The sequence below is a fragment of the Nothobranchius furzeri genome, chromosome 3, assembly GCF_043380555.1.
Source record: "Nothobranchius furzeri strain GRZ-AD chromosome 3, NfurGRZ-RIMD1, whole genome shotgun sequence".
NCBI lineage: Eukaryota > Metazoa > Chordata > Actinopteri > Cyprinodontiformes > Nothobranchiidae > Nothobranchius > Nothobranchius furzeri.
Window position 1 is genome coordinate 64,247,418 of NC_091743.1, and position 13,054 is coordinate 64,260,471.

The window sequence follows — 13,054 nt, forward strand, 5'->3', positions numbered from 1 at the left end:
GCGGAGAAATCGAGGAGGGACGCCACGGCACCGCAGGCACACCGGCGAAGGTCTCTGTACAGGACAACAACGTCAAGAGCCCGGGACACTCCTGGAGGGAGGACACGCTGTCTGGAGAAGATAGAAGGTGGAAGGAGCGGGACACGGTCACTCTGAAACTACCGTGAGGATTACAGGGAGCGACTGTCTCAACTGCTTTCATCCAGAGTAAGTGAGCTACATGGGAATGGAAGTTGAACTAAGGCCCGTGCAATGGTCGATTTTGACGGGGAAGTGAGCTGCAGTGAAGTTCTGGGGATTGAGCCCGATGAACAGGCCCTAACACTCCGCTTTTCGTTCGCCGTGGCGCAGCGTGCCGTGATACAACGTATCCTTTTTTTCTTTAAAGTCGGTGTTCGGCCGTGGCCAGTGTTTGTACACTCCGGACGTGGTGCTGTAACTCTCCAGAGTTGACAGCTCTGGGGTTAGCCTGCTAGCAGCGCCATGCAACCGGTGACAACTGACAGGACAACTTTGACAGCCAGCTAGCCAGCCACGGTAGGCGGCTAACTCGTGCTCTGCTTGGTCGGGGCTTGTTCCCGTTAATAGACGTGCTTGTGTTTTCCTAACATTAACAACGGTTTCGTGACCTACCCCCGAACCTCCAGCAGCTACCGTTAGCTAGCAATTTGGTATGTGAGACGTTTGTGTCTAGCATGAGTGCGAGCCCAGCGTCATCTGGCTTTTCCTGCATGCTTTGCTCCACAGCTGTTGCAGTGTGTTTTCTGGTCTGTCACTCGCCCGTTTTACAGGCGGCTAGTGAAATTCTTGCAGAAAACACCGAGGCTCCTCTGATAAACCGGTCTGCGTCTGCGGTGTGGCTGGACGATCAACAAGTGCAACGTGTTTCAGATGAATTTCATGCTACTGATCCACACACCGTGTCCACCACAGATAGTCCTGATCGAGAAGCTCAGGCAGTGTTGCATTAAAGGTTTAGTCGTAAGTGCAAGATAGTTGGATTTTTGTAGTTGACCAGGGCAGCTACTGCTTTGTTCGTGTTGCCTCTTTGGTGGGTGTTTTTGCTGCTCACAAAACGGTGTCCTTGGTTTGCTTCAGCGGCCTTTATTAGAAGATGGATGACTGCACTCCCAATTTTCCCTGCTGTCACCTTGTGCTGGTTTTAAATTAATGATTTCAGCATCACTTTACGTTTTGATTAGCAATAAGGAGATCCCCAGCCCATCTTGTTAAGCTTTAATTTATGACTAAAATCAAACACTTGCAGCTCCCCCCTCAACATCATCACAGCCCTTCTAGACCTTATGCTCCAGCTAACAAAATGCCCATAGCGTTAGTCAGCACCCACAATCAAAGGTCAGACCTGGTTTGCTTCTTAATCACCCGTCCTTTAAATAGCAGGCCCGCAGAGCTGTCTGGATCGAGGCTATTTGTGCATGCAACTGTAGAGGACACATGGTGTTTAGTTAGGATGGTCCTCCCCATCCAGGTAAGGACAGTCAAAGTAGCCACATTTAACATTTCTTCTGAAAGCTGGAGCATTGCTGCTCATCAACCATGCTGCTAAAATACTTTGTTAACTTAAGTCTGAAGAAGTCTGCTCCACTGAAAGTTTCCATGTTTTGCCTTTTGTTGCAGCAAATGAACTGATTGTGAAACCGGTACATGCATCGACTTTAGCAGTCTGCTTCAGTCATTGATGATTTGTAACATTTAGGTACTTATGAAGGGTGTTGCACAACCAAAATCTCATGTCAATTGAAAAAGAATGTTTAAAAACAAACGGTTCTTGAGTAATAAGCACAGTGCAAAAATAAAGATTAAACCAAATGTAAAGAATGTCTTAATAATGCATACAGGAACATGTGACTGAAGCACATTTGCACGACCCATAGACAGAGCTCGGTCATGGGGCGGGAGCTACGGCTATCTTTCAAACTGCATTGCACTCACCGCTACGGATGTCAGTCAACGGGGCAGTCCACCGTACACCGTCGAAGTTAAAATACAAGATAATACATCCTCTTTTAAAAATAAAGGACTTTAGTATCTCTATCTGCTCTCGACTCGAAGCAAAGCCCAAATCTAAATAGTCCAAAGATGATGCCAGTTTCAAGCAAGCCACCGCCATGTTAGTTTTTTTTTTTTGCTCAGATGCAGTAACAGCCCACCCACCAAACCAAAAGAGCACTATGATTGGCCCATCTTACCAATAAAGCGCTGCAATTGGTGTGTGTGTGTGTGTGTGTGTGTGTGTGTGTGTGTGTGCGTGCGTGCGTGCGTGCGCACCCACATGCTAGGATTTGTTTAGGCCTACTTTAGTAAAATTCTGTGATGTTATTCGGACCTGTATGACCATAATAGGGACCAAGAATTTGGGTTCTGGTTCGGCTTATGGCTACATTTAACAAACAGATTGGGCTCAGGCCTACACTGGTGGTGATTGATGTCATGGTCTGGACCATGTGATGCCCAGTAAATGGAGATGAAATTATCTTTTTATTATCTTTCCAGACAATGTCTATAAAACCAGTAAAAATATTGGCTTGTCACCATTGTGTCCCAGATTATATTTGGCTTTTGGGGGGGGAATAATATATTACTAATTTGAATTTGTGTCAAGGGTCAGGAAGCAAGCATAATAAAACAAACTTAGAATAATCTTTTTCTCCAGTTTTATCACAGACACCTCATTAGGAGTTCTGTACGTGGCCCTGTGCATAGCCGGTCTCACAGAGAGGGTTTTTAATTTCTCCCCTTGTTGGAGTGATTATTCAAATGTCCATCCGCAAGGTGTAGTTATCAGACTCCTGGTGGTCCTTCAGCCTGTGGCAACAAAAAACGGCCATCAAAGCCCCCTCATCTCCACGCTGTGTAGTTGGACGGCACCCAACTGGCAACCTTTGTTGCAACCTCTATTAGACTCTCACATCTTTACCCCCGAGGCAGGAAACCTATTGTGCTGTGCAATTGGCAGATGGCAATTTATTCATAAGGATTTCTGATGCTGTTGGTCCGAGGCTTCTGCTCAAAGACTCACCGTTTGAGTTGAGTCCCCGAAATAACGTTCTCATAGCTGGACTTTCCCTTTTAACTTTTATCATTTTTTATGTCGTTTGATGACCATAAAACAGGATCTTATTCAGTGGTTTATTATTATTTAATCAGCGCGTTATACGATACATTTCAGACTAAATAACCGGATGGTTTTATCAGAACGTTGTCTTTGCTCTCTGCTCATATCCAGGATGAGGTTTGGCTCTCATGGCTCGGTGAGATGGGAGCGGTGCAGTCTTTATTAGCAACACTCCGTATCACTAGAATGCAGATGAGCTATGAAGCCAATTCATCTGCTGGAAATGCCTCCCTGATTCCAATTTGAATCTTGTTTGCAGTCACATTGTGTGAACCCACTTCTCCATGTTAAAGAAGTCTCTTTATCTGAGAGATCAGAGGGGGATAATTGCACTTAAGTGAACCTCATTTAGTGCTGGCCAGAGCAATTACTGTAACTGCAGTTTTAGGCTTTTTTTCTTCCTATTCCTCCACGAGGGCCTGGAGCAGCTGTCATTGAGTTTCTGTAGCTGCAGAATCAAATGTTGAATAGAATGGCATTGGCATGCATCATGGGAATGGCATATCCTTGGATGGATTTTAATTAGTTTTTTTGCAGGTTTTTGCTCGGCTCCTTTTTCCATCTGAAGGAAAGTGTAATTAAAAATGACAATTAGAAATGCATAATTTTAGTGATGATTGAAAATAAATTACTCTCAAGGTGCTGTAAGGTGGAAAAAGCCAGAAATGTTTCTTCAGGCAAACCCCCCCTGGGCTTGAGGGGGATGTTTTATCATTAATGTTATTCAGGAGCCAAATTTTGAGTTTTGCTCAGCTGGGTGCTTTAATCTATTTTTGCTGTAAATTAATGAATTTTTAAAGAGCCCCTCGCTGGATACGGCTGGATGTGGGAATGCAGCACTGGTTGAGTTTTCAAACGAGCCTCTACTCCATCGTTATCCCCACCCCTTCACCGCCCACCCTCCTCACAGGATGGAGAGAGCGAATTTCATGAAGCTCCTGCTTTCATTTGTTTTTTATTCATCCGGCAGTACGCCGTCTAGTTCTCCTCGTCTGACCTCCTCTCTGTCTTTTGAGATGGATTCGTCAGCGAACTAGTCCGATACGCTTCAATTCGTGCCTCTTTGCTCGGAGTGTGATGTAGACATGAATAAGATAAACTCGGGATATTTAATTCAACTGGCTCGTTGCCTAACATTATTGGAACACTTTGCACAGATTTGTGATTTATCTGAAAAGCGTATCTGTTTATTTCCCCGGTTTGACTAATCTGGGTCCGTGCTTTGTGCAGGAGAGCTACTGTAACAACCCACACTGCAGCTTGCTGGGTACGTTCAGTAAGTTTAGGAGAAAAAGATGAGGAGGGGGTTGGCAGGTTCTTCATCATAACATGTGGCCCCATGACTCATTTTAGACGAGTGGGAGCAGAAGGATTGATGAATTTTGCGGCTGTTTAAATGTAATTACTGCAATGACATTTTTACTTTGTATTGAATTTTATTTATTAAAATTGCACTTGATGCGATCATGCGAGAACAAAACTGTGTACAGACGAGTTACTTTTTTAGCAAAGTCAGCATGAAGCATAACCCCATGTCAAACATGTTTCAGAAGAATATTTTACTCTCGGTAGTCTCTGTGGTCTTCAAGCTTTTACACGAATCCTAAAGAATAGCCAAATCCTTTAAGTTGCTTCCAAATACTTAAATAAAGTCTTTAACAATAAATTTTTGCACTTTGTTCTTGAGTTTTGATAAACTTGCAGAATTGGTCAAACTTATATGCTTATGATTTTCCTCTCTTAGGAGACCTTTGATCTGTGAGCAGGAAGGCGAGTTTTCTAAGCTGAAAGGGTTTAGGTAATAAATATGGAGCTTTCCTACTAGTTTTCTTTCTCACAGTGGCTTCTCTGGCATCTGTAAGATTCCTTGTGGTTAAAAAACACAATTATAGAAAAGTTATGTAGAAAATGTTAATTTGGGAAGGAAGATGCTTACCTACATATACTAGCAAAAGGGCTTTTACTGTGTTAGGACTTCTCTGTGATGAGTCTGACCAAACCACAAATAATTTAATAAAGGTGTCCTATCAAGAAGAGGTGCTGAAAAAAATCGATTCAAGTCTGAATCGGGATTCTTATTTATAAAGAGTCAGAAGCAATTCACAAAGGTTCAGAATCGATTCCAAGAACTCAAATATTTGGCATGTTACAGGTTTGAGATGCTTTTTTTTGACCTTTGTTAGGAGAGTCAGTACTCCGTTTACTTTTGTGGTCCCATAAATTGAGATGATTTATGTTTGAATCTGCTGATAAGAGGACACTTGATTGTAATTTTTTCCATGCTCAGAAATTTGAGAAATTCTCATATTTATTTTCTAAGTTGATAAATGAGTACTCAGGATTACTCATGTAACTTGTTTCTACACATACTTAAAGTATTTGACCGTATTACATTCAAAGCTACTGTTAGGTAACTACAGATTTGTTATATTTTACAAGGTAAGCAAAAATAAATGTTGTCTTTTGGTCAAAAGATTGCTTCTGTTTACAGTTTTAGAATCACTTTATTTAACCTTGTAAATTTGCATTTTTGGAGCATGACCAGTTAAAAGTCAAATAAAAATGTCCCATAGCTTCAACTAACTTGTACAACAAAGTAGTTAATCCTGGAGCTGACACTCTTTGTTAATACTGATTGTGAATCGATTTAAATTGAATCGAATTGGCACCCCAAGAATCGGAATCGAATCAAATCGTCAAATCGTGAGTTGCTCTAAGATTCACATCCCTACTATCAAGGTTTTTTCACTGTTGGAACAGTTTTTTATTTATTTTTTTTGCCTCTATATAGCATATGGAACTTTGTTGGGGCTCAAAATAGCCCAGGAGCCATGATGCATGGCCAAACACAAGCCCATAAAGACCTTGACTTGTTTGCCTCACCCACTTGGCCAGGATACGAACATTAATTGTGCTGCATGCTGATAGGCTGCAATACCCCAATGGCTCTATTGGCATATTCACATCTGGGTCGGCCCGGTCTAGCACTGGTAGTTTAAAAGTGTTCACATCTGGCTAATTGTGTGTTTTCTGTGCTCAGCCATCCCTTTCTTTTTTCTTTTTTCCAAACTGTCTCTTCCGCAGTCAGCTTGTTGCTGAGCCGATCCAACACATCCACTTTGAACTGACTGGCCGACTGAAGTTCACATCTACCTACTAGTGGGAGCCTCTATTGGTTGGTATAATCGGCGAGCCGCGGCTTTCCATATGCGTAATTGGTATTAAAATGGAGGCAATGGGGTAAATATCTTCTGACTTCAGGTCAGACCGGCCGCAGATGTACCCAGATGTAGAAGTGGTTTATGACACCCCCTAGTGTAGTGCGATGCAATGAGTCATTCTGTTAAATTAACTATTTTTATTCCTCAGCTGGAGATTATGAGATGTGATGTAAGAGCTCATATCGATTGTCAAATGCTTGTCTCACGCTTACTGCATGAGACTTTGCAGCCCTGTTAAAACCATCCACTTCAGATTTTATTTTGCATGTAAATAACAACAGGTTTTATGAGCAAGTAAGGTCCACCAAGAAAGGTTTATGATTGGTCGTAGGGCTGGGCGATATGGCCTCAAATCTACATTGCGATATAATCTGAAGCATGTGCGGTAACGATATATATTGTGATGTATGTTTTCCTTTTTTTATATATGTCAAAATGACATGCTTTTAAATATCCTCCTGTGGCAAGTATATCCCACCTGAGGCATATAGGCCTCCTCCTCCACCCACTCCATGCTTGCAGTCACTGCCATTCTGTTGTCCCAATGTCAGCAGGGTTCACATCTTAGTGACGCCATGTGTTATCGTGATATCGCAGTATTGCGATATAGCCAAAAACTCTTATCATTACCCAATTTTATATCGTTTCTACCTTATATCGTTTATATTACCCACCCCTAATTGGTTGGTTGATGTAACGTAATCAGGCGCGCACCATTCCCTTTCCTAATGTCTGAAAGGACATCAGTAGTCTACTCACATGTTGGGTTGGGCTCTCTAATCTCTGGTGCTGAGGTCACTGAGGTGATCAAAAAGCTTCTTGGTGGCAAAGCTCCGGAGGTGGATGAGATCCACTCAAGAGTTCCTTAAGGTTCTGGATGTTATAGGGCTGTGTTGGCTGACGTGGCTCTGCAATATTGCGTGGACATCAGGGGCAGTTCCACTGGGTTAACAGACCAGGGTGGGGGGGGGGAGGGGGGGGGGGGGGTTCCTGGAGGGTGCGTGTGATTTCGTCCTACCAATCTACATGTGTTTTGTGGATTTGGAGAAGGTGTTTGTCCGCGTTCCCCGGGAGGCCTTCCACTAAGGCTGCCCTTTCTCACCGATTCTGTGCATAACTTTTATGGACAGGATTCCTAGGCAGAGCCAAGATGCTGAGGGGATCCTTTTTGGTGGCGTACAGACTGAATCTCTGCTTTTTGCAGATGATGTGGACCTGTTGGCTTCTGCAGAACGTCATCTCCAGCTCTCATTAGAGTGGTTTGCAGTTGAGTCTGAAGGAGCTGAGTCCACACTCTTGAGTCAGAAAAGTGTAGAATGCCTTCTCCTGGTCAGGGATTCAGTTCAGTTCAATTCAAAGATACTTTATTAATCCCAGAGGGAAATTAGAGTTTCTGTACACACAATTCAGAGATCAGATATACATGGGCAAGACACATGACAAGAATTGGTGACTGTGGTCATTCACAACCCTGAGTCGCGCTACCTTAATAGAGATCAGAGGGTTACACGAGGATTGGTTCAGGTGGAGGGAAAAAAAGGCACTTCAGAGTTACCCTCCACCTGGAGGGCAGCTTGGAAGAGAGGAGGAAAAAAGCATCTGCACCCTCCGAGAGCCGAAAAAAATAAAAAAGGTCCTGCCCCAAGTACCTCGGGGTCTTGTTCACGAGTGAGGGAAAGATGGAGCACGAGATCGACAGAGAAATTGGTGTTGCGTCAGCAGTGTTGCAGGCGTCGTACCAATCTGTCGTGATGAAGAGAGAGCTGAGCCGAAAGACGAAGCTCTTGATTTACCAGTCGATTTACATTCCAACCGTCACCTATGGTCACAAGCTTCGGGTAGTGACCGAAAGACCAAGATCACTGATACTAGTGGCCGAAATGAGTTTTCTCCACAGGGTGGTTGGGCTCTCAGAGATAGGGTGAGAATATATGTTAGTGAAAGATGGTCACAGATTTGTCACAATATTTTTGTAGTTTCTAGGAGAAGCTACCCATCACACAGAACTCTGCTGTTAGTTTTCTTATACCATTACATCCCTGTTTTATAAAAAGTTTGAAACTATAAAAACTCAGCCTTATAAACATGTTTCTCACAAGTAAAAAATGTTGGTACATAGTCGGAAAGATCTTCATTTTCAGCTCAAACACTTATTTTTTTTCTCTAAATCAGTTTTTTTATTTCAATCGCTTTTTTCAGGCACTAGAGAAAAATAGCTAGTTGCTGCAGCTCTTTTTTTGTAGGTGAAACCATGGAGAACAAGGCTTTGAAAGGTGTTTTTAATAGAGCAGATTGCTCTAAACAGCTGATCATATGTCATCAACCAAGAGGCAATTTTTGTGTCTCAGAATGTGACTGAAAAAGTTCCCCATTATTCTCTGTTTAAAACTATACGGATCATTGATTAGTGCAACAGAGAAACACTGGAGGGTAATACGCACGATAATTCAGTTGCTGGCAGATAAATAGGAAGCTGTACATGTATGTATAGCGTTTTTAAGGACCTCAAAAAATGTTGATGAGTTTAGTGAGAAGGTGTTGACCAAATGTGTTTGCTGGAAGATTGTTGGTGATTCAAGTGAGTAAACATCACTTGGTCTTGATTTCTATCAACAAAAATGTCAGAAAAGAATTGTTATATGATTTCTTGAATTTCCAAAATGGAAAACAAATCAAATGTACTGCTAAGCATTTTCTACCAAACAAAATCTAGCCTAAGGCTTCACAATATTGGAAACATTTACATTGCAATAATTAAAAATACTGGTGTTTTCACCAGATAGCTTGAATAGCACTTTAAGTTATGCTATACTTCTGTTTTCTTGTTGATAACTCATTGGTTTTACATATCACGCAGGGTAAATCACATTCTTCTGGGTCAAATCGGCGTGTTTTTGCAGTATGATGGTCATAACTAGCCTAGTGAACTAGACCAAATTCTTGCTTTGCAAAGAATGGTCTAGGCATGCTCCATTGGAACCTCAGCAGCTCCTACCAGGACTCTGGCTAGCCAATCACAGCTCTAGAGGGGGTTTCAAACACATAAAGAGCTGTGATTGTAAATAAATAGTGCTCTATCTGCTTAGTGAACAAATCACAGAGCTTAATCCGCTTTGTGGGCCAATCAGGGCACCCTATGTGCCTGGTGGGTGGGATGATGCAACAGAGTGAAACAAGAGTATGTCACATTCATTGTCCAGTGGAATGCGGAGATCATTTGAAAGACAACGGTAGAACCCGCCCCACAACCGAGAGCCGTCAATGGAGCGTGGCAAGCCAGACTAAATAAATGTATTATTTAGTCTGGCTTGCCAGGCTAGGTCATAACTGCAGACACAGTGAACACTTTTGTCACACCACACAAAAATGCTAAATAATGACCAACTCACCATTCCACGCCTCATCACTGACAGAACAGTCACTAACAAAATGGTCTTTTTACACCCGTAAGGGTCAAACTAATGTACTCCAGTAAAATAGTTATTCTACTACAAATATTACACCCACAATCTAAAACTGTATACCCATGAACCTTTGAAATTTTTATATTTTTTGCTTTACTTAAAAAAAATGTTTCTTTGTAACTTCCATTAGCATCCCTATATTTGCTTTAAACTTTTGATTGAAATCTTACCTGATCTAAAGGTGAAGGGTCACCTCTTCTGCCGAGTCAAATCCTTCAGCTATTGGTTGGTAGGTAAGAAGTCCCGCCTCCTATTTGCACACGTGCAACCAATTGCAGAACAGTAAACCGTAACACACACACACACACACACACACACACACACACACACACACACACACACACACACACACACATATTCTAGTGTACACTAGTTGACACTATGACTAATTTTTTTTTGTGAATCGGAATCTAATTAAAATCATGATTTGTTCTAAGATTCACATCTGTAATGCATGTAAAGCCTAGGGCACACCAGAGACAGGCGCGCCACGGCTGTTTACAACATCGTGGAGTACTTAATAACAGACATTACGACGCAGAACGGCTTTATGGCACAAACCCAGCTACAGTTTTGATAACTTTAAAGTACTATTGATCTTAAAACATTCTAATAAATACAATACATATCAATTTTTAATGAATTAGAGTGTCTCAAAACACGACTGCAAGTCTGATCACGTAAAAACAAAAGTCACTTTCCGCTTCCTGTTCTCAAGTCCCGTGTGATGTCGTGACTATCGTGCAACTTTCCAAGAAGCGCTCAGAAGCACGTCCTGTGTGACCACTTGACTTTTCAAAAGTTCCAGGCATAAGAGGTTTTTCCCAGGTATTCTGGTGTTCTCCCACAGGCCACGTTAGGTACTTAAGTGGATTCTTGAAAACTTTTGTCTGCTGCCACACATTTACTAAACGGTCACAAGATGCCATAATTTCAACAGTTACATTTGATTCATCTTCATCAATCTGTAGAGTTTCTTCACTCTTGAAACTTTTATTGTTTTGTGATATCCGATACCAATGTGGCTCTTCTAGAAATACCTTTCCATAGAAGTCAAAGTAACTGATGTTTTGTTTGCACTTGTGAATCACAGTTCTTTTATTGTCCTTATGCATTCAAATGTAAGGAAACTTTGGAAACTTGTGTGTGAATGTATGTGAGAGTGAAAACACACACACACACACACACACACACACACACACACACACACACACACACACACACACACACACACACACACACACACACACACACACACACACACACACACACACACACACACACACACACCTTAATCAACATTGTTTTGTTTAACTTTGTGTGGGGCAAAATGCCAAGAACGTTAAGAAAAAAATCAGTTTAATCAAATAAAAATAAAAATATTTACATAAAGTTGTATCTGGTTCTAGTATTTCATATTTCCTAGTTCCTACTGCATGAGTTCAGATGCATTAATCCATGCACTTAAATATTAATGTTCTGATTTTATTGAAAAATTTGTTCTGTAATATTTCCTTTACTATTGTGATCAAAACTATTTAATCTCAATTCTGAGGCTGCTCTGTAAATAGTTTTCAAATAAACAATACACATAGCAACTTCTGATTGATCCATATCAATTTCAGACTTAAAATAATATATTGATGTAAACCACACCCACTTCCGGTTAAACCAAGCCCACTTCCGGGTTATGCCACGCCCATTCCGAGTACAGATACAGATAATTTAGTTGGTTGAACTGATACAGATACAGATAGTGGTGTACTCACTCATCCCTACTCTTTATTGTTGTCATTTGTTTGTTTTCGGATTAACCTCGGATGGGTTACATGTAGATTTCTTGTGTGATTCAGAAAACCCCTAACAGATGCCAAGGATTCCCCTCTGTGAATCTAGAGGAAATGTTGATCTACGAAGACCAGGAATCCCTCTCATGTGATCACTTGTTTTTAACTCGCCCTTGTTTTCCTCACACCCATTTGGTCTGTTTCTTGGTTTATTTAATTTGGCTTCTACTTCTCCTCTTCCTTCCCCGTTCACACCACACACTCCACTTAGCAAGCAGCATTTCGGTAGAGAATTCAGAAGAATGCATCTTGTTACTCAGATGAGTCATATTTCCTCTGGCCTGCATGCCTCTCCTTCAGGGTGGATGAATGCGAGGGCAGAGAGGTTAGCAGGAGGAGGGGCTCACTGGCAAAGGCGACATGGTTTGTGCCAGTTGCTTAATCCAATTAAGAAAGTATCACAGTGTTGGTCATAGGGCCTCAGTCGTATGCATCAGAGCTGCCTTGGGGAATGGCTGTCCCTAGGTGGCCCTTTGACTGATGGCTTTAATCAGGCTGAGTCACTACCTTCACAGAGTGTTTGGAAATCTCATGGCATGGTTTGACTCCACAAATCAGCCATTCAGACAAGGAGCTGTGGCCTTGGGTGGAAAGATCGGGGCCTCTGCTTCGGAGGAAGACAATGTAGACCTGGAATTTGAGAAATCCGACTTACTGGGAAAATGTAATGAAACAAACAACATATTTGTTTAGTTTCTAGTTGTAAATATTCCACTGAAGGCCCTACTTCAGTCTAAGATAAGTTTTATTTGCTTTGTGCATGCAAAATCTGAAGCATGTTCAATGTTCAAAACTCAAGTTTTCTTTTTTTTTGTTTCCCAAGTTTTCACATTTATTTCCACTCATGTCCCACTACAAAGATGCCCGGTTTAAAAGTGATTGTGTAAATCTTTTCCACACTTAAAAAATGATACCAGTAAACCTCTAGGCTGCTCTCGGCTCTAGTTCTGTCTTTTCTATACCTGCTTGCCTTGGTCTCTTGCCAAAACTTATGACTCACTGGAGACTGAATGACCTACTTTTTATATCTTCTACGAGCACAGCAGATCTTTTTTCATTTGCAAGACAGTATGTAGAGTAAATATAAGTCAATTAAAATGCACTTAATACACCCGTTTTTGGATTCAAGCACCTAAAAGCTGTGTCAGCATGGCAGCCACCTCGGAGGACTCCCTTTATTATCACAAAGAAGACTCACAGTAAACAGTTTAGCTTTGATATTTCATTAGAAGCAAACTGAGTTTAAAGCCACAGTGGTTTTAGTCAAGCCAATTAAAACTAGAAAGGAAACCTCATTTAGACGCCGTCATAATCCAGCTCTATCTGTTGTATTTCGTATTTGCTCATTCCTGGTTTATTGAGGTTGACAGAGATTACGGTTTCCAC

General features: G+C 41.7%; 1 protein-coding gene across 1 annotated transcript in view; it reads left to right on the plus strand.

Annotated features, from left to right (window-relative positions):
- foxj3 (forkhead box J3) overlaps positions 1 to 13,054 on the plus strand; it is a 95,586-nt gene continuing 82,532 nt past the window's right edge. The window contains exon 1 of the mRNA XM_015959013.3: positions 1 to 207. The gene's annotated coding sequence lies outside the window, so the exon portion shown is untranslated. The remainder of the gene's footprint in view (positions 208 to 13,054) is intronic.